The sequence below is a fragment of the Lissotriton vulgaris genome, chromosome 1_1, assembly GCF_964263255.1.
Source record: "Lissotriton vulgaris chromosome 1_1, aLisVul1.2, whole genome shotgun sequence".
Taxonomy (NCBI): Eukaryota; Metazoa; Chordata; class Amphibia; order Caudata; family Salamandridae; genus Lissotriton; species Lissotriton vulgaris.
Genome location: NC_141685.1, coordinates 246,234,128 through 246,252,316, shown reverse-complemented (window position 1 = coordinate 246,252,316; position 18,189 = coordinate 246,234,128). Strand labels below are relative to the sequence as shown.

The 18,189-nt window shown below is 46.3% G+C and overlaps 1 non-coding gene across 1 annotated transcript; it reads left to right on the top strand.

Annotated features, from left to right (window-relative positions):
* The first annotated feature begins 13,086 nt into the window (after nt 1–13,086).
* TRNAP-AGG (transfer RNA proline (anticodon AGG)) lies at nt 13,087–13,158 on the top strand. Its single transcript has one exon. It is a non-coding gene; the product is annotated as a tRNA-Pro (tRNA).
* Nucleotides 13,159–18,189: the final 5,031 nt, after the last annotated feature.

Genomic DNA, 18,189 nt, shown 5'->3' with positions numbered 1-18,189 from the left:
AAGCATTTCTCAACATGAGACCGGAACTGCGTTCCATTGGAGCCAGATATGGACTTTTCCATCCATGCTTATTCAAAGTCACACATAACAACAAGACTATGACTTTTGAGGATCCTCTCCGACTTCGAAGTTTTCTGAATTCCTGTGGTACAGCTGACATGGAGTTTTCTGGCCCTTCCTCTTCATTTCCACCTTGACTCTTGTTGTTGATATTTTTGGATTACCTTGAAACTTATGGTTCCTAGTTCTTAATATATTATAATGTTCTTTTTTTTTCCACAGGTTCCTCAGCTATTGCATACCTTTCATGTTCATTGCCTGTGTTGGTTCGTTCCCGTTACTCAACTGTTTAATATTGTCTTTTCCTTGATCCCTTTTCCTTATGTACCTGGAAATACGTTGTTCACCTGATTCTAATATTATTGTTTTCCTTTCGCAGAACACCTCCCTATGTTCCGTCACGTCTCTCCGGTTGGGCGTCTTGTGGCCCCGTTTACCTACCCGCCGTTGGTTGGTCTTCCCCCCCTCCTCTCATCTCCATTTTTCCCCCTGTGTTCAGTCCTCTGAACGTATCGACTTCCCACGATCCCTTGTAAGTATCGACCTATTTTTTTTTCCTCTTCCATTGTTGACATGCTTCCTATTGTTTTACATGTTCTTGTCTTGATTTTTACATGGCTACTGTTTCATCCTTTAACATCACTCTCTTACAAATCATTCTTCTTCTTCTTTTTGATCCTAATATTCCATTCTCTCATTGTCATTCTACACCTCCTCCCTTTTTCTAGTTTCACTTTGCAACTTTCTGCTACACCCTCTTTACTCTTGTGTAACATTCCATGGTTCTCTCCAACTTATCTTCTTTTTCCAAAATTTAAGGCCTACTTCTCTTCTTGCCTTATGTTCTCTTCTGCTCAGCTGACTCTTATCCTCTTATCACGATTTTCTTTTCATTTCCCAGCGCTCCTCTTCTCCATGGTCTTCTCTCATTCTCTTATATCTGTCCTTCTCTTCTTCAGACTTTCTTTTTCTTTTTTCTCATGTCCCTCCTTTCTCGACTTATATGAGGCTTTCTTCCATTTCTTATTTGCATTCTTTCTCTCTAATTATTCTTAATGTCAGTGCGCATTGTTTCTTGGAACGTTAAAGGTTTAAATTCACCTATCAAGAGACAAAAGATCCTTTCCCATTTAGCTAAACTGAATGTAGATATTGCCTTTCTTCAAGAAACCCATTTATCTGATACTGACGCTGCTAAGCTCCAAAGAGGTTGGGTGGGAAAGGTTTTTTCAGCTCCTGGTGATGGCAAAAGAAATGGTGTTGTTTTGCTAGTTCGAAAGTCCTTTTCTCACTCTGTATTGCATTCTGAATCGGATCCCGAAGGTAGATGGTTATATGTTAAACTTTCCTCTAAAGGTGTCCCTTTTTCCTTGCTTAATGTTTATGCCCCCACAGGTGGAAACCCTACTTTTTGGAGTGCGTTTGCCTCTCGTATTACTCAATGCATTGAAGACAACTTTATTCTAGCAGGCGATTGCAACCTGCCGCTAGATCCCTTTTTGGACAGGAATTCCAAAGCTTTTTTTGTCCCTAATAAATCCCATAAGCTCTTCACAAACGCCATTTCTCAGCACAAACTAATAGACGCCTGGCGACTCTGCAACCCAACCAGCAAAGAATTTACATTCCATTCCCCTGTTCACCAATCCCAGTCACGTATTGACTATATTTTTCTCTCTCACCACCTATCCCAATCCCTCACCCAAGCTGAAATAGGCCCCATTGTGTTTTCGGATCATGCCCCAGTTCTGATCAACATTGACATCCTACCCAAATCCACTGGTCTCAAACGGTGGCGTTTCAATAATGCCCTCCTTCTTGATCCCAAATTTACGGCCTCCTTTATTGAGTTTACCACCGAATTTTTTGTCATAAATGATACCCCTTCCTTAGCTACCCACACTATATGGGACGCTTATAAAGCTGCAGCCAGAGACTTTATTCTCAGACATGTTGCTACAAAGCGTAGCCTTGCCCGTAAACGCACCAATGATCTTTTATCTCAGATCAAAGCTCTGGAACATGCCTTTTATACCTCCCACACACAGGAAAGTTTAACAGCTCTTGTTACTGCGAAAAAGAACTATAACAAACAGTCTACTGATGATGCATCATTGTACTTATTGAAATCCAGCTCGAAATTTTATGGTGGGAAGAATAAGGCGGGAAAGTTCTCGCTAACTATTTGAAGGTTAAACAAAATAAGCTAAATATTGAATCTGTTTTTGATGCTAATTTAGTTCTGCAACATAAAGATGCGGATATTTTAGAGGAATTTTCCCGCTTTTACTCCACACTTTACTCTTCTGGCACACAACCTTCTGATCACTCTCTTTCCACTTTCTTCACAAGCATTCAACCTCCCTCTAACTTTCCCGTTGACCTAACCTCCCTTGAAACTCCCCTCACCGTTCGGGAATTACACACAGCACTTCAATCTCTTAAGAAAGACAAAGCCCCAGGCCCTGATGGTTTCACTGTCGAATTTTATCAACATTTTGCCACTCTTCTGTTGCCCAAATTATTTCACCTTTTGGAGTCTTTTAAAAGTAACGGAGCCTCTTCAGGCACTTTTTCTGATGCTTATATTTGTATTATACCAAAAGAGGGGAAAGACACTCAACACTGTAAGAATTACAGGCCGATATCATTGGTCAACATTGACTACAAGATATATGCCAAATCTTTAGCCATCAGATTAGACTCCTTTCTCCCAGAACTCCTAGGCCCTGAGCAATCTGGATTTGTTAAAGGACGCTTCATTTCAGACAACACTAGACTCCTCTTTAATGTCTTATCTAAATCATCACGCTTCAGTAACTCCCTAGCCGCAATTGCTCTTGACGCCGAGAAGGCATTCGATAGAGTAGAATGGTCATTCCTATTCTCCGCATTAAAATGGTTTGGGTTTGGCCCTAATTTTATTTCCCTCATCTCCTTTCTTTACGCAAACCCTAGAGCAGCGGTCTGTGCTAATGGTTTAATTTCCTCCTTTTTCAACCTTGGCAGAGGAGTAAGACAGGGATGCCCCCTATCCCCCTTTCTTTTCAACCTTGCTCTCGAACCTTTCTTATCTAAATTACGTCAAAATCCGAACATTCACGGCTTCCCTCTACCCCATTCGCAAATCAAATTAGCTGCCTATGCTGACGACATTTTACTTTTCATTTCGAACCCATCGGTTTCCATCCCAGCTTTTCTTGCCGAAGTTAATGTATATTCTCATCTTTCCGGTTATAAATTGAACAACGACAAATGCGAAATTTTACCCCTCACCAAATTCACCTTTAAGCCTGACTTTGCGGCTTCTAACTTCAAATGGAGCCCATCCCATATAAAATACCTCGGTCTACATATCACCCCTTCTGTCTCGGATACTATCTCCTTATGCCTTACTAAATGCACTCAGAAGCTATCTGACCTCACCTCCAGGTGGCATCCCTTATACCTTTCCTGGTGGGGTCGACTTGACACCATTAAGATGATGCTCTCCCCAATTGTCCTCTACACCATTTCGAATATCCCCGTTTCCATCCCTGCCAAATTTTTTGCCAAAATCAACAACACCTTATCCTCCTTTTTATGGTCTGGAAAGAAACCGCGCATGTCCTTATCAAGATTGCGCCTCCCCAAAGCGGAAGGTGGGGTTAATTTTCCAAACTTTCCTGCTTATCATAAAGCCTTCCTTCTAAAACAGGCCGCTATCTGGCTTAAAGATCCTACCGAACCTCTTCCCCTTTGGGCTAACCTTGAGCACCTTTCTCTCTCTCCCTTCTCCTTTGCCGAGTATCTCTCCTTTTCTCACAAACCCCAATTTGTATCCACTCCAATCCACAAATACACCACGAAACTACTTTTAGCCTTCACCCCACCTCCTCCCTCTTCTACCGCTGACCTTCTCGCCTCCACGATTTGGTATAATAGCACTATTCTTATCAAACTCAAACCTTTCTACTGGAAATCTTGGAGGCAACGTGGTTTAATATGGGTCTCCCAACTTTTTACTGGTTCTGTCTTCACACCTTTCCCTGTTCTAAGCCGAACCTTCTCTCTCCCATCCTCTTTTGCCCACAAATATATATTACTCAAGAATGCGGTCATGTCCGCATACGACTCCCTTTCTCATTCTCCTCCACTTACGAATTCTACTTCACCTGCTTCCTCTTTACACTCCCAATTGCACTCCAACCCTTCAGCGTCTTCCATTTATCATTCCTTTCACAACCCTCCATTACCCCAGCCTAAAACTACGGTGGAGGAGCAGTGGGAATCTGAACTCGAAGTCTCTTGGCCCACCTCTTTATGGGATAAAATTTGGATTAAGCTTCGCAAGTCTTCCAGAGCTGCTTCTCTTACACAAACACTTTTCTTTCTTTACAATCGACTCCTTTACACGCCATCTCTTCTTCACAAAAGGTTCCCTACAACTCCGGACCTTTGTTGGTCTTGCTCCGCCCCCAATGCCACGCTTTTTCACATGCTTTTCCTTTGTCCTCTCACGCAAGCATTCTGGATCAGAGTATGGGATCAAATCAATTCTATCTTTCACACTTCTATCCCTTTCTCTATCACTGACATTTTCCTCGGTTCACTGTCCTCTTCCTGGACTGAAGTTGAAATGAATATTCATATTATTGATTTACTATTAGCTGTTGCGTTTCAACAGATTACTGTTAACTGGAAGAATTCTGAGGGTATTACATTTAAAGCTTGGTGGTTCAATGTATGTTATAATCATAGATTAGATACTGCATTTATTTATCCCATTACCCTGGCCCCGAAAAGACATGCGTTGTGGCTTCCTGTCACCCTCTACTTGGATGTTTGCGCCAAACGCTCATCTCACCTTCCCCCATCGCAGCAAGAGGTTTCGAAACCCCCATGAATTGCCTTTTGTTCCCTCTTTTTCTTTAATACTTAGCTTCCCGCATATATTTACATTGTCTCCTGAAGTACAAAGCCTCATCGAGTGTACACTTTTCATCCCAAGCCTCATTTATTATTTTTTGGTTCCCCTTTTCCTCTTTTTTTTCCTTCACTCTTTAATTTGATGTAACTTATTGTTGTTATCCTAGCTTATTATTCCTATCGCTACTGTTGTATTACATATTACTTTTTGTAATGACAATTTTGTTTACCCTAATAAAATTTTATTTGAACTTAAAAAAAAAAAAGAGTGGCGTAAAACCGGAAGGTGTCCCTGCTGTGCGGGTCCGTTTCCGTGTTTTGTCGCCCAAAGCAAGGAAGCCCATCAGTGGAGTGATTGGTCTACCCTGCGTTTTGTCTGGAAGGGGGTTGTGTTAGACCCGGCCCGTTGGGCAGGTTCACCCCTAGACTTTTTGCTTTTTCCTAGCCTGTTTATGGAACCTAGTGTTGGTGATGTTAGGCCTCTGCGCACTTTTTCACTGTGGTACAGTGTAAAGTGCTTGAGCTCTCTGTGAATGAGTGGTAAGTGACCTGCCCTCCCATAGGAATGAATGGGGAATATGTATGCCCATGGTAGTTCCTGATGTGTGGAGAGTGCAGGGGCGAGTTTGGTATGTATGAACTCGTGAGAATGAATGCTGCAAAATGATATATGCGGCATGACTGTGTCTAGTCTAGAAGTACTACTTTTGGAAGTTGGCATATTTGTGTAAGTTGGCGCTGGCGTGTGATTGGCTGGTGAGCCTGGCCCAGAGTGCCTGGGCCTGCTTGTGGATTAACTGTCTGGTTTGAGGGTGACAGGGGCTGGAGAGCCCAGGAGGTTGTCTGAGTCAGCCCATGGATGAAAGGCAGCATCTGCTGCCAGGGAAGTCGGAGGAGATGGCACCTGATAGTGAAGGGCTGTGCCTGCCGGACTACAAAGCTGGCTCCACCTCCCGCTGGGCGACTGTCACCTCTGTCCCTGATACTGAAGGGACTTCCCTGTAACCAGTTCTGGCTGGTTCTCACACTGCCTGCTTCAAAGGACTTCAAAGGACTTCAAAGACTTCTCTGTGTATAAGAAGGGGCTGTGTCCCCTTCCAAAATGTTCTTGTTTCTGACTTGAATCTACCAGGGGCGGGCGCTGCCCAGCCCCTGGATGCCTGGAGGACTTCTGGGGGACCCCTTCGCCTGTCCTGGGAGGATGGGGGGCTTTGCTTTGCCCTGGAAGCCCTGTCCTGTGTGCTGGGACCTTGCTGCTGGAGACTTTGCTTTTGCCAAGGCTTATTTATTTTAGAGTCTTGTAGAGCGCAGGAATTCGATCTCCGAAGAGATATCTCCGCGCTTATTATAGCCTAAAGAGCGCCTGGAGGACTTTCTGTGCCTCTGGCCCAGGGAGCGCTTCGTGGTGACCTCTGGACCTTTCATGGGTCCCTAGCGCTGGAGAGCACTGTTTGCGAGCATTTTACTGCCACGCATTTTGCGTGGGGATTGGCAGGCGCCCACCCTGCAATCTTGCCCGCATTTTACTTATTATTTTGATCACGAGTGCCCACCTCGCTCATGGCCGTGATTTTATTTTCCTCGAGGGAGCCCACTCCTCGGGAAACTTTGCCTGCCCGCCTGCCTGTCTAGAGAGGGCTGCCGCGCTGCCCGCGGCGACCCGGAAGTGACTGGCCGGCCGGCCAATCCGAGCGCGGCCGGCCGGAAGTGCCCGCCCCTGAGGCCGGGGCACGAGGGAAGCGGCAGAGAGAAGATGGCGGCCGTTGCTGGGGCTCCCGTGTGCAGAGGGAGCCCCGAGTGAGGAAGCCCTGCCCGAGCGAGAGGTGCGGCCTGCCGAGACGAGCGGAGGGGGCGCGAGGCCCATTGCCGGTGCCTACCCCCACCGCGAGGCTCCCCGATTGGAGGGAGAGCCCGAGGAGGAGAACCGGCGAGCGCCTGACCGACCGGTGAGTGGGGCAGAGCAGGGGAGGGGCGCCGGGACACATTGTCGGTGTCCGCCCCCTCCCCGCAGTAGCGCGAGCTCGCGCTCGATGTGGAGAAGCCACGAGGGCTTCAAGGGCGTCCCCAGATGGCAGTGGGCCGCCCCAACGTCGCGCAGAGCCTGTGGAGGCTCCCACAACCCAGGGGCAGTATTTGTGCCAGAGTCCCCCGTGAGGGACTCCAACGGAGCGAGGACGCTTTGGGCGGCCCCGCTTGGCAGAGGGCCGAAGTCAATAACATTGCAGAACTACAGGTCAATTAATAACGCTGCATAACTACATGTGAGCCAATAACGCTGCATAACTGCAGCAGAGCTAATAACACTGGGCCCGATTCACAGAATGAAGTTAAGACTCATACCTAAACTTACTGCTATTTTGGTATTCACAGAATGCACTTTCTACTTTTGGCATTCACAGAATGCACTTACTACTTTTGGTATTCACAGAAAGAACTTTCTACTTTTGGTATTCACAGAAGTAAGGATTTTGTCTTAAGTTTGTCTTAAGTCTATCTTAAGTTTGTCTTAAGTTTGTCTTAAGTCTGTTTTAAGTCTGTCTTAAGACAAATTTAAGACAAAATCCTAACTTCTGTGAATACCAAAAGTAGTAAGTTCATTCTGTGAATGCCAAAAGTAGTAAGTGCATTCTGTGAATGCCAAAAGTAGTAAGTGCATTCTGTGAATACCAAAATAGTAGTACGTTTAGGATTGAGTCTTAAGTTAGTTCTGTGAATCAGGCCCACTGTGCCTAATTACAGGTGAGCCAATAACGCTGCATAACTGCAGCAGGGCTAAAAACACAGCATAACGACAGCAGAGCCAATACCATTGCATAACTACAGGACAGCCAATTACACTGTATAACCACAGCAGAGCCAATAACACCGCATAACTGCAGGAGAGCCATTAATGCTGCATAACGACAGCAGACTCAGAGCCAATACCATTGCATAAGTACAGTTGAGCCAATAATGCTGCATAACTGCAGGAGAGCCATTAATACTGCATAACTACAGCAGAGTCAATAACACTGCATAATGACAGCAGAGCCATTAACACTGCATAACTACAGCAGAGCCAGTAACACTGCATGACAACAGCAGAGCCAATAACTCTGCATAATGACAGCAGAGCCATTAACACTGCATAATGACAGCAGTGCCAATAATAATACATGACTACAGCAGAGCCAATAACACTGCATGACTACAGCAGGGCCAATAACACTGCATGACTACAGCAGGGCCAATAACACTGCATGACTACAGAAGAGCCAATAACACTGCATAACTACAGCAGAGCCAATACCACTGCATGACTACAGCAGAGATAACACTGCATGACTGCAGCAGAGCCAGTAATAACTACAGCAGAGCCAATAACACACTGCATAACGAAAGCAGAGCAAATAACACTGCATAACGACAGCAGAGTCAATAACACTGCTTGACAACAGCAGAGCCAATAACACACTGCATAACGAAAGCAAAGCCAATAACACTGCATGACACCAGCAGAACAAATAGCACTGCATAACGACAGCAGAGTCAATAACACTGCATGACTACAGCAGAGCCAATTCACTGCATACCGACAGCAGAGCCAATAACACTGCATGATTACAGCAGAGCCAGTAACAATGCATGACTACAGCAGAGCCAATAACACTGCATATCGACAGCAGAGCTAATAACACTGCATAACTACAGAAGAGCCAATAACACTGCATGACAACAGCAGAGGCAATAACACTGCATGACAACAGCAGAGCCAGTAACAATGCATGACTACAGCAGAGCCAGTAACAATGCATGACTACAGCAGAGCCAGTAACACTGCATACCGACAGCAGAGCCAATAACACTGCATAACTACAGAAGAGCCAATAACACTGCATGACAACAGCAAAGGCAATAACACTGCATGACAACAGCAGAGCCAGTAACAATGCATGACTACAGCAGAGCCAATAACACTGCATAACTACAGAAGAGCCAATAACACTGCATGACAACAGCAGAGGCAATTACACTGCATGACAACAGCAGAGCCAATTCACTGCATAATTACAGCAGAGTCAGTAACACTGCATGATTACAGCAGAGCCAGTAACACTTCATGACTACAGCAGAGCTAATAACACCGCATGACCACAACAGAGTCAATAACACTGCATCACTACAGCAGAGATAACACTGCATGACCACAGCAGAGCTAATAACACTGCATGGCAACAGCAGAGGCAATTGCACTGCATGACTACAGCAGAGCCAGTAACACTGCATGACAACAGCAGAGTCAAGAGCACTGCATGACAACAGCAGAGCCAGTAACACCGCATGACTACAGCAGTGGCAATAACACTGCATAACTACAGCAGACCCAGTAACACTGCATGACTACAGCAGTGCCAATAACACTGCATAACTACAGCAGAGCCAGTAACACTGCATGCCTACAGCAGAGCTAATAACATCGCATGACCACAGCAGAGTCAATAACACCGCATGACTACAGCAGAGATAACACTGCATTACTACAGCAGAGCTAATAACACTGCATGGCAACAGCAGAGCCAATTGCACTGCATGACTACAGCAGAGGCAGTAACACTGCATGACAACAGCAGAGTCAAGCGCACTGCATGACAACAGCAGAGCCAGTAACACCGCATGACTACAGCAGTGTCAATAACACTGCATAACTAAAGCAGAGCGGGGGACTGTGGCAAGGCCGGTGGAGCAGAGCTGGCGGTGGGGGTGTAGAAGGTGAATCGTCTGTTGAGGTATACTGGGCCAGTGTTGTGGAGACCCTTGTGTGCGTGGATGAGGAGCTTGATGGCTACGGTGGGGGATGTCGAGAATCAGATGTGCTGAGGCGTTCTGGATGCGTTGCAGTCATCTCAGTAGTTTGGTCAAAGTTCCTACGTAGAGGACGTTTCCGTAATCCAGCCTGCTGGTGACGATGGCCTGGGTGACTGTTCTTCTTGTTTTGGTGGGGATCCACTTGAAGATTCTGCGGAGCATTCAGAGTGTGTTGAAGTAGGATGAGGAGACGGCGTTGACTTGCTTAGTCATGGAGAGGGTAGAGTTGAGAATGACCTCTTGCGTGCGTGGTCGGTGGGTATCGGGGCTGTTCCTATTGTTGTCGGCCACCAGGAGTCGTCCCAGGCTGAGGGGGTGAAGCCGAGGATGAGGACCTCCATCTTGTCCGAGTTGTTCCTCATCCATTCGGCGACTGCCTTCATTCCTTCGTGGAGGTTGGTTTTGGTGGTGTGAGGGTCTTTGGTGAGGGAGAGAATCAGCTGGGTGTCGTCGGCGTAGGAGATGATGTTGAGGTTGTACTGTCGGGTGACGCAAGCGATGGGTGCCATGTATATGTTAAACAGTGTTGGGCAGAGGGAGGAGTCCTGGGGTATGCCGCAGATGATCTCGGTGGCTTTGGAGCAGAAGGGGGGAGGCGGACGCTCTGAGTTCTGCCGGAGAGGAAGGATGTGGTCCAGTCCAGGCCCTTCTCTTGGATCCCGGCGTTGTGTAGGCATGTTCGTAGTGTGCGGTGGCAGACACCGACAGACACCTGTCAGCCACCGAAGGTGGCTGACAGGTCCAGGAGGTTGAGGGCCGCTGTTTCTCCATTGTCAAGCAGGGTCCTGATGTCATCGGTGGTAGCAATGAGGGTGATTTCGGTGCTGTGGTTACTGCGGAACACAGACTGGGACGGGTCCAGGATGCTGTTTTCCTCGAGATAGCGGGTCAGTTGTTTGTTGACAATTTTCTCAGTGACCTTCGCCGGGAACGGGAGCAGGGAGATGGGTTGGAAGTTCTTGTGGTCCTTGGGGTCCATCTTGGGTTTCTTGAGTAAGGCTTTGATCTCGGCGTGCTTCCAGCTTTCCGGGAAGGTTGCTGTCTCGAAGGAGATGTTGATAACTTTCCGAGATGGGGTTCGATGGCTGTGCAGGCTTTGTTGAAGATGTGGTGAAGGCATGGGTCTAACAGTGATCCGGAGTGGATGGTGTTTATGATCTCTCTGGTGTCCTCGTCATTGATGCTGGTCCAGGAGAGTAGGCGGTTGGTGCAGGTGGTGGTCGTGGGGGCGTTAGTTGTCGAGGTGGTCGTGGCATTGAAGCTGTCATGAATGTCTGTGATCTTGCGGTGGAAGAAGGTGGCCAGCGAGTCGCACAGATCTTGAGAGGGCCTGATGTTGTTGCTGGAGAGTCCCTTCACGATGTTGAAGAGCACTTTGCTGTTGTGTGCGTTGTTATCTAGGCGGTCTTTGAATGAGGTCCTCTTGGCGGCTCTGATGAGTTGATGATGTCTGCGAGTGGCGTTCTTGTAGACTGCGTAGCTGTCCGGTGTTTGTTCGCGGAGCCAGTTCTTCTCCAGTTTTCGGCATGTCCGTTTGGAGGCCTGGAGGTCTTCGGTAAACCAGGTGGCTTTCTTGCTGGCGTAGCTATTGGAGGGTTTCTTGAGTGGGGCGAGGGTGTTGATGCAGTTGTCGATCCATTGTTTGAGGTTGCGGGTGGTGGTGTCGGGGTCGGTGGAGTAGGTGGGTGGACTCTGGGCGAGGATGGTGATTAGCTGGTCTTTGATAACTTTGCTCCAGCAGCGCCGAGGTATCTGTTGGGTGTGGTTGTGCGTGGTGGGTTTCCTAAAGGTGAAGTGGATGCAGTGGTGGTCAGTCCAGTGGGCTTTGGTGGTGTGGTTGAAGGAGACGTGGGGGCTTGCGGTGAAGATGGGGTCGAGTGTGTGGCCTGCGGCGTGGGTGCAGCAGAGCCAATAACACTGCATGACAACAGCAGAGTCAATAACACTGCATAACCACAGCAGAGCCAATAACACTGCATAATGACAGCAGAGCCATTAACACTGCATAACAACAGCAGAGCAAATAAAACTGCATGACTACAGCAGAGATAGTAACACCGCATAAATACTGCAGAGTCAATAACACTGCATGAATACAGCAGAGCCAGTAATAACCACTGCAGAGTTAGTAACATGACATAACCACAGTAGAGAGTTCATTCCACTGGGATGTCTACAAGTGAACTTTGAAGGCCCAAGGACAACAGACACCCCCTGGCAGGGAGGGGTGACTTTCATCTGTAGGAATGCACCGGAGATTGTGCCAGCCCAAATATTACAGACACAACACAGAATGAACATACAAACAAGGGAATGGTGAGTGTGAATTCTGAGGTCCCGGATACGTAGATGCCCCCTGGCAGAGAGGACGGACATTGCACCTGGATACGTAGACTCCCCCTCGTGGAGAGGGTGGACATTGCACTTGGATACATAGACTCCCCCTCATGGAGAGGGTGGACATTGCACCTGGATACGTAGATGCCCCCTGGTGGCGAGGGCGGATATTGCACCTGGATAAGTAGACTCCCCCTCATGGAGAGGGTGGACATTGCACCTGGATACGTAGACTCCCCCTGGTGGAGAGGGTGGACATTGCACCTGGATACATAGACGCCCCCTGGCGGCGAGGGCGGACATTGCACCTGGATACGTAGACTCCCCCTGGTGGAGAGGGTGGACATTGCAATTGTATGTTCTCCATAAACTCTGATGCCCTTTCCCGCTGCTCTGGAGTCAACAACGTCTGCCCCGTTCCTGATTGGCGTTATCTCTCATTAGTGTTGTACCGTGACGTCATAATCAGATTCTGTCTTTGGTCTTTATCAGACTGATGGGGTGTTTATCAGATTCACCTCAAAAACAAACAACACCTCTGCTGCGGCCCAATTTATTATGATGAAAGTTCCCTGTAGGAGACGTACAATTTTATATTTTCCTAATGAAAACCCTTCAGGTCCGGGTGAAATAAGGACTGAACTTTTATAAACCTGACACACGCAATGTGTGATCCTCTCCTACACTAGACTGTGTGGAGTTGTGTTTGATGATGTTTGACTTTTCTTTGCAGTTTTGAATAAAAGGAAGCAGGTATTTGCTAACAGCAGATTATCTGAGTGAGGAGACCCTGTTATGGAGCGTCCGTCTGTCCTTTGTGAGTCCTGGGCTGTGGCTAAGGTGGGGACAGGCTACAAAGATGCAAAAATACACAAGAGAAGTCTGTTGCTTAGGGAAACATTATATATTGCATTCTATATCTTCAGTTCATCAGCTGGCTCGTTGGTCTAGGGGTATGATTCTCGCTTAGGGTGCGAGAGGTCCCGGGTTCAAATCCCGGACGAGCCCTCTTTTTCCCCCCTGTAAATTGACTATTTTTCATGTCACATTACGATAAATGGAATAGAGAGGAATCGGGAAATAAACGATTTTGAAACCGCTTGAGTGTGTTTTGCATTTTAACCCAGGACCTGCCGCGCTCAAAGCAGGAATTTTAGCCCTGGACCACCGAGCCAGCTGCAGAAACAGCTGGGGGGGAGAGGGGGGTCAGCGAGAGCGCCACATCAGCAGCCGGGAGGGATATTTTTCTGTTACTTGCGCTGAATGTTACAACAGGGGATGCACTCTAGGGGGCAGCAGTGTGAGAGGGTTCGGGGCATGGGCGTAGGAAGTGTGGGGGACGCGGGGGACATATCCCCCCCAGATTTTGGAGTGGGGGGGACACGGGGGACAAGGGTTGGGGGTGATGAGGGGACAAAGGAATTTCCATCTCCTGTGAATCGCAGGGCCATTAGCACGCGAAAGCGCATAATGGCCCTGCACTTGACTTATGACCTGCCTCAAGTTACCTGTGATCAGCTGCATGCCTGATAGGGCTAAAAGGGATTAACACCCCCCCTCCCTTCAACCCCCTTCTCCCTCGTTGTGTGTCTCAAGCCGGGGCTGCTGCAGCTCGAGTTGCTGTGCACTCGGCTGGAGAGTGTCTGGTGTCCGCCTCTGTCTCTCTACACACGTTTTTCACACGTCTTTCAAATACCATTTACATTCATTTGGAACTGGCTAAGAAGGCTTTGTTGTTTTGCTAACTTATTCCAGAACCCCCGGTGTCCCCACTCCGCCTATTCTCTATTCCTTACTTACTTAATTTTATTTTTACTGTCACAGTAGGAGAATGCATTTAATGAAAAGGCATCTCGCAAGTAGGGATGCCACCTTTCCAAAAGAAAAATACCTACCATTTGTTGTTTGCAGAGTCCGCAAGTGAACTTTTTGTTGAGAATATATTGTTGCTTAATTTTATTTTTTGTTGTAATTTAGTCTTTAATGTTGTTTTTTCAGACCTATGACACTGCTTTGTTGGAATCTTTTAAACCTGAATAACTATTTTCCTATGGGGGCATTCATTTTTAAACGTTGAGTGTAAATGTTTTAAAAATGTACACGCTTTTGTTTTACTTGCACACTGTGATCATTATTGCTTAGCCTCAAAATCAGTGTTCATCCGTTGAAGTGCTTGCTCTTCCACATGCAAAGCGCTGTCACATTTTATGTTGGTTTTCAGTGCCTTCTAGACAATGCAGTTTAAAGACGTGCGGGCATTCTATCTGGGATTTGCAGCTTGGAGTTCATACCCTGACTAATGAACCTCTGGCAATACCCCAATAATTTGACATCACAGTCGCAAAGTTTGGAAACCAGGGGTGGGGGGACTTGACAACTTATGCAACAATACGAGCTAGAATCAGGATAATTTCTCTCATTGTTGACCTCTGTTAAGGTTAGTTTTTTCTGACTTCAGTCATACTTTGTTGATGATAATTGCTCAGAAGTGACCACAAGCATGTGTGAGCACTGTTAAAAGATTCTACAAAACCAGAAAATATTTTGTGGAGTAGTTATAAACATGCAGTACATTTTTCATTGAAACGAGTTTGATTACTTTCAGTTATGTGCAACATTTGTTCTGAAGCGGATATCTGTTGCTAGCAAGGCTTGCATTTTGTAAATTCAAAGGGGAAAACTTTATTGACCAACGATTTTTTTAGGATGCAGCCAGGCAAATGTGAACCTGAAACCATGTTTTTGTAGTTTACCACAGTGGTGACCAGCTTGCAATTGATGCTTGAACTCCTGTTCGACTTTGCAGTTTTCTAGTGCAGGGGCTACAGCATCTGGAGCTGGCAAGAGTGCCTGTAACATGTGGGAGACCAGAAGACTATTTCTATGGCACTCAGCATAACAGAGTAAATGATTTTGCTGATTCAATGCAGGCAAATAAAGGAGGGGGATTGCTGGTGAAAGGGTCAGCAGTCTATGTTTGAAGTTGTATGGAGGCTCCTCTACTGTGGCACAGAACGGAGAGAAGGTCCCATCCCCCACCTGATACAGCAGAGAGAGGAAAGGATGGCACCCCAAACTGAATATCGGTGAGCAGGGTATGGTCCTCAGAGAGAGCAGAAGAAACAGGCAAAAGGAGGACTCTGTTGGGATTGGACAGTAGATTTTTTTTTGTAAATGAACCCTTTGATTTCCCCGTTTGGCATCCACTGCCATGTTGAGAGAACTCCTGACAAATGGATTTTAGTTCACACCTGAAGCTGCTTTCATAAGATATACAAGATTAGTCATTTCTTTAGGGCAATAAGGCAGTGCTCCACATTCCTATCTACTGGCACGTAAAGCACTGTTCACATTGGGTTTGCAGTAAAATGTGATTGTTACTCTGCTTTAAGCCTTCTAACAATTAATAAAATAAGACCCGTCATTTTGGTGTCTCTAGAGTGAAGAGCTTTTTTGTGTTGTGCTGCCGTTGATGACTGTTACAAAACACATTATCCATGAAGATGATGTACAGGCACCCCAAACTCTGCAGAGCGATTACAAATCCATAGTAAATGAAGATTTTCAGAAGTAAGCAAGGAGAATCTACTAGGACGATTCATACTGTGCTCTCCAATTGCAACTCAAGAATTGTGTTCAAAAGCACCTCCAGACATCCAATGGTGCAACAGGGATGCTAGAGGATGCTTGAAGACATTAAAAAATGAAGGCAGTGAGGCACTCAGCATGACAACATCAGAGTGGAGGGTTATTTGGATCTGATGCCGTTTTGCTGACGATGTGCTGAGATGGAGGAGGAATTCAAGTGATGGAATTCTGGGGGGGTCTCCCGTTTAGAGGTGCGTGTTCCCCCCTGTGAAGGTAATCCTCAAAATTGTCTCGGGATGCTGGGACCCTGGACATGGATGACTTATGAGTGTGTAGCTCATGTATGTCAAGTAGGATGTGTGTGGAGTTTAAATGCTACAGGAGACTGTGGTCTCTCAGGGATCATTTTGATTTCCTGTACCGGCGAAGTGGATAAGGTAGTGGTTGGAGAGAGCCTTACATCATTATGAATTAAGGGTTTCTCCAATGCATTACTGAAGTCCTGTGAGGTGGACCAGACTCTATGGATTGGAATGAAGGAGTCAAAGGTCCTTTTGTAGTGTTGAGAAACCCTTTCCCCCCTCCATCTCCATTCTTCCCTAACAGTGTTACCACCAGCAAGTTGAGGGAAATTGAATGGAGAAGCCTCTCCATCTTTTGAGCCTTAGTTTTGGGTCCCCTCTGACAGGAAACCTCCCAGATAAGAACCTCCCTGATATGAAACACCCAACATAACCCTGCCTTCCTGCTGGCACTGAAGCAAAATCTATGGCTGTAAGAAATACACCAAAGACTGAGACTATCTGAAACAGCTCACAGAGCCGAGTTTTTCTTCTGACTTGCTAAAAGTATGGGCAGAAACCACTAGCCAATGTGCTAGGCTTTCCCTGGAACCAGAATCTGAGGTCCCTTACCAGTGGAGAACGAGAAACTCTTCTGTGCTCCATGGTATGGAGTCACTGACTGACAACTCCACTTTGCTAGGTGCTGGGAACAGAGACTGGAAAGTTCTGCAATCTGCACTCTCAGGCTGTGTTCTGTGGTTTTGATACACTGGTGCCCCTGCAACGTGCCCAGAAGCAGAAGTGTTTGTGACTGCTAAGTACTCACAAAATCATTTCATCCTGTGATTCCGCCCCTTACCCCCTCCAATAAAAGCCAACGTACCAGTAGCTGTAATTGGATTTATGTAGCACCTACTCCCCCTGGCAAGGCGTGGAGTGATTTAGGACGAGTAGAATGCACTCTGGAACACAAGGTTAGTGGTTAGTTCAGTGGTTATTGTTAGTTACTGTGATTAGTACTGTGCTCTCAAGGAAAAGTGCATGCATTTACACCAATTATTTTGTGATGTATTAATACCAGGTGGTGTGCTCATTAGAGGAGGCTCTGTGCTTTTAGGTGAGTGGTTGGTGAGGTAGATAGGCTCGTAGAGATTAGTTAATGTTGCATTACAGGGATAGGGTCTTAAGGAGGAGATGTTGTAATTGATGGCATGAGGTATCAGCCAATTGCTAAATTACAATAAGAAGGATTGAGACAGACAGGCATGAGACAGAGAAGGCTATTCTAAGAAATAGAAGGTATGCAGAGGATGCAAGGCTAGAAGAGGGTCACTCAGGAGAAAGAAAGGAGAGGAATCAAGCAAGAGTAATTTAATGTCAATATTTCATGCAGGGTTGAGGAACATAGTGGGAGAAGGCTTTCTGAGTTAGCAATTAGTCAGAGAATGTAGGCTGTAGCAAGAAACAACATTATACATAGCGCTCCATATCTGAGGAAAATAGCTTAAACATGTGATTCTGAGTGCATACATCATTTATAGATTAAGATTTCAATCCTGCTGAATGCCAAGCCCTGGGTAGCCTTTTTAATCATAGTCTGGAGTATCCCAACCTTGGTACATGGTCTGTACACTGCACAGGGGAGCTGGCACAGACAAAAGAGAAGTTCTCATGTAAAGGTCTTTCTTCACTCTTCTGTAAATAGATTTTTTCACTTACTCAATAAAAATCATTTTTTTGTCACTGGTTGATATTGCCTCTCCAGTAAGCAAACATATTTATACCCTGTTTAATCACCTAATCCCGCCCAAGTGTATGTTGTGTGTAACTATTGTAGTACATACAGTATACGTGTATGAATGCAGTGATGAAGGCCTATGTGTTCCATTTGGACGTCCCAAGCATGTTTCTGTGCACAAGTCGTGGGTGAAGTTGTTTTCCTAGACAGTGGAAGTGTATCAGGATGAAAAAGGGAGGCTTGATGTTTAGAAAGTCTGACAACATTTGTCAGTCTCAACAGAATAAACCAAAACATCTTGAGAAAACTGGCCATAAACCCAGATTTCTTACAGCAATCAGTGGTTGCTTTGACCCCCATTTGGATCACCTCTGTGAGGCAAGGTGGGATCTTCACTTTGAGTGTTGGGTTCCTGCTTGGGATTGAGCA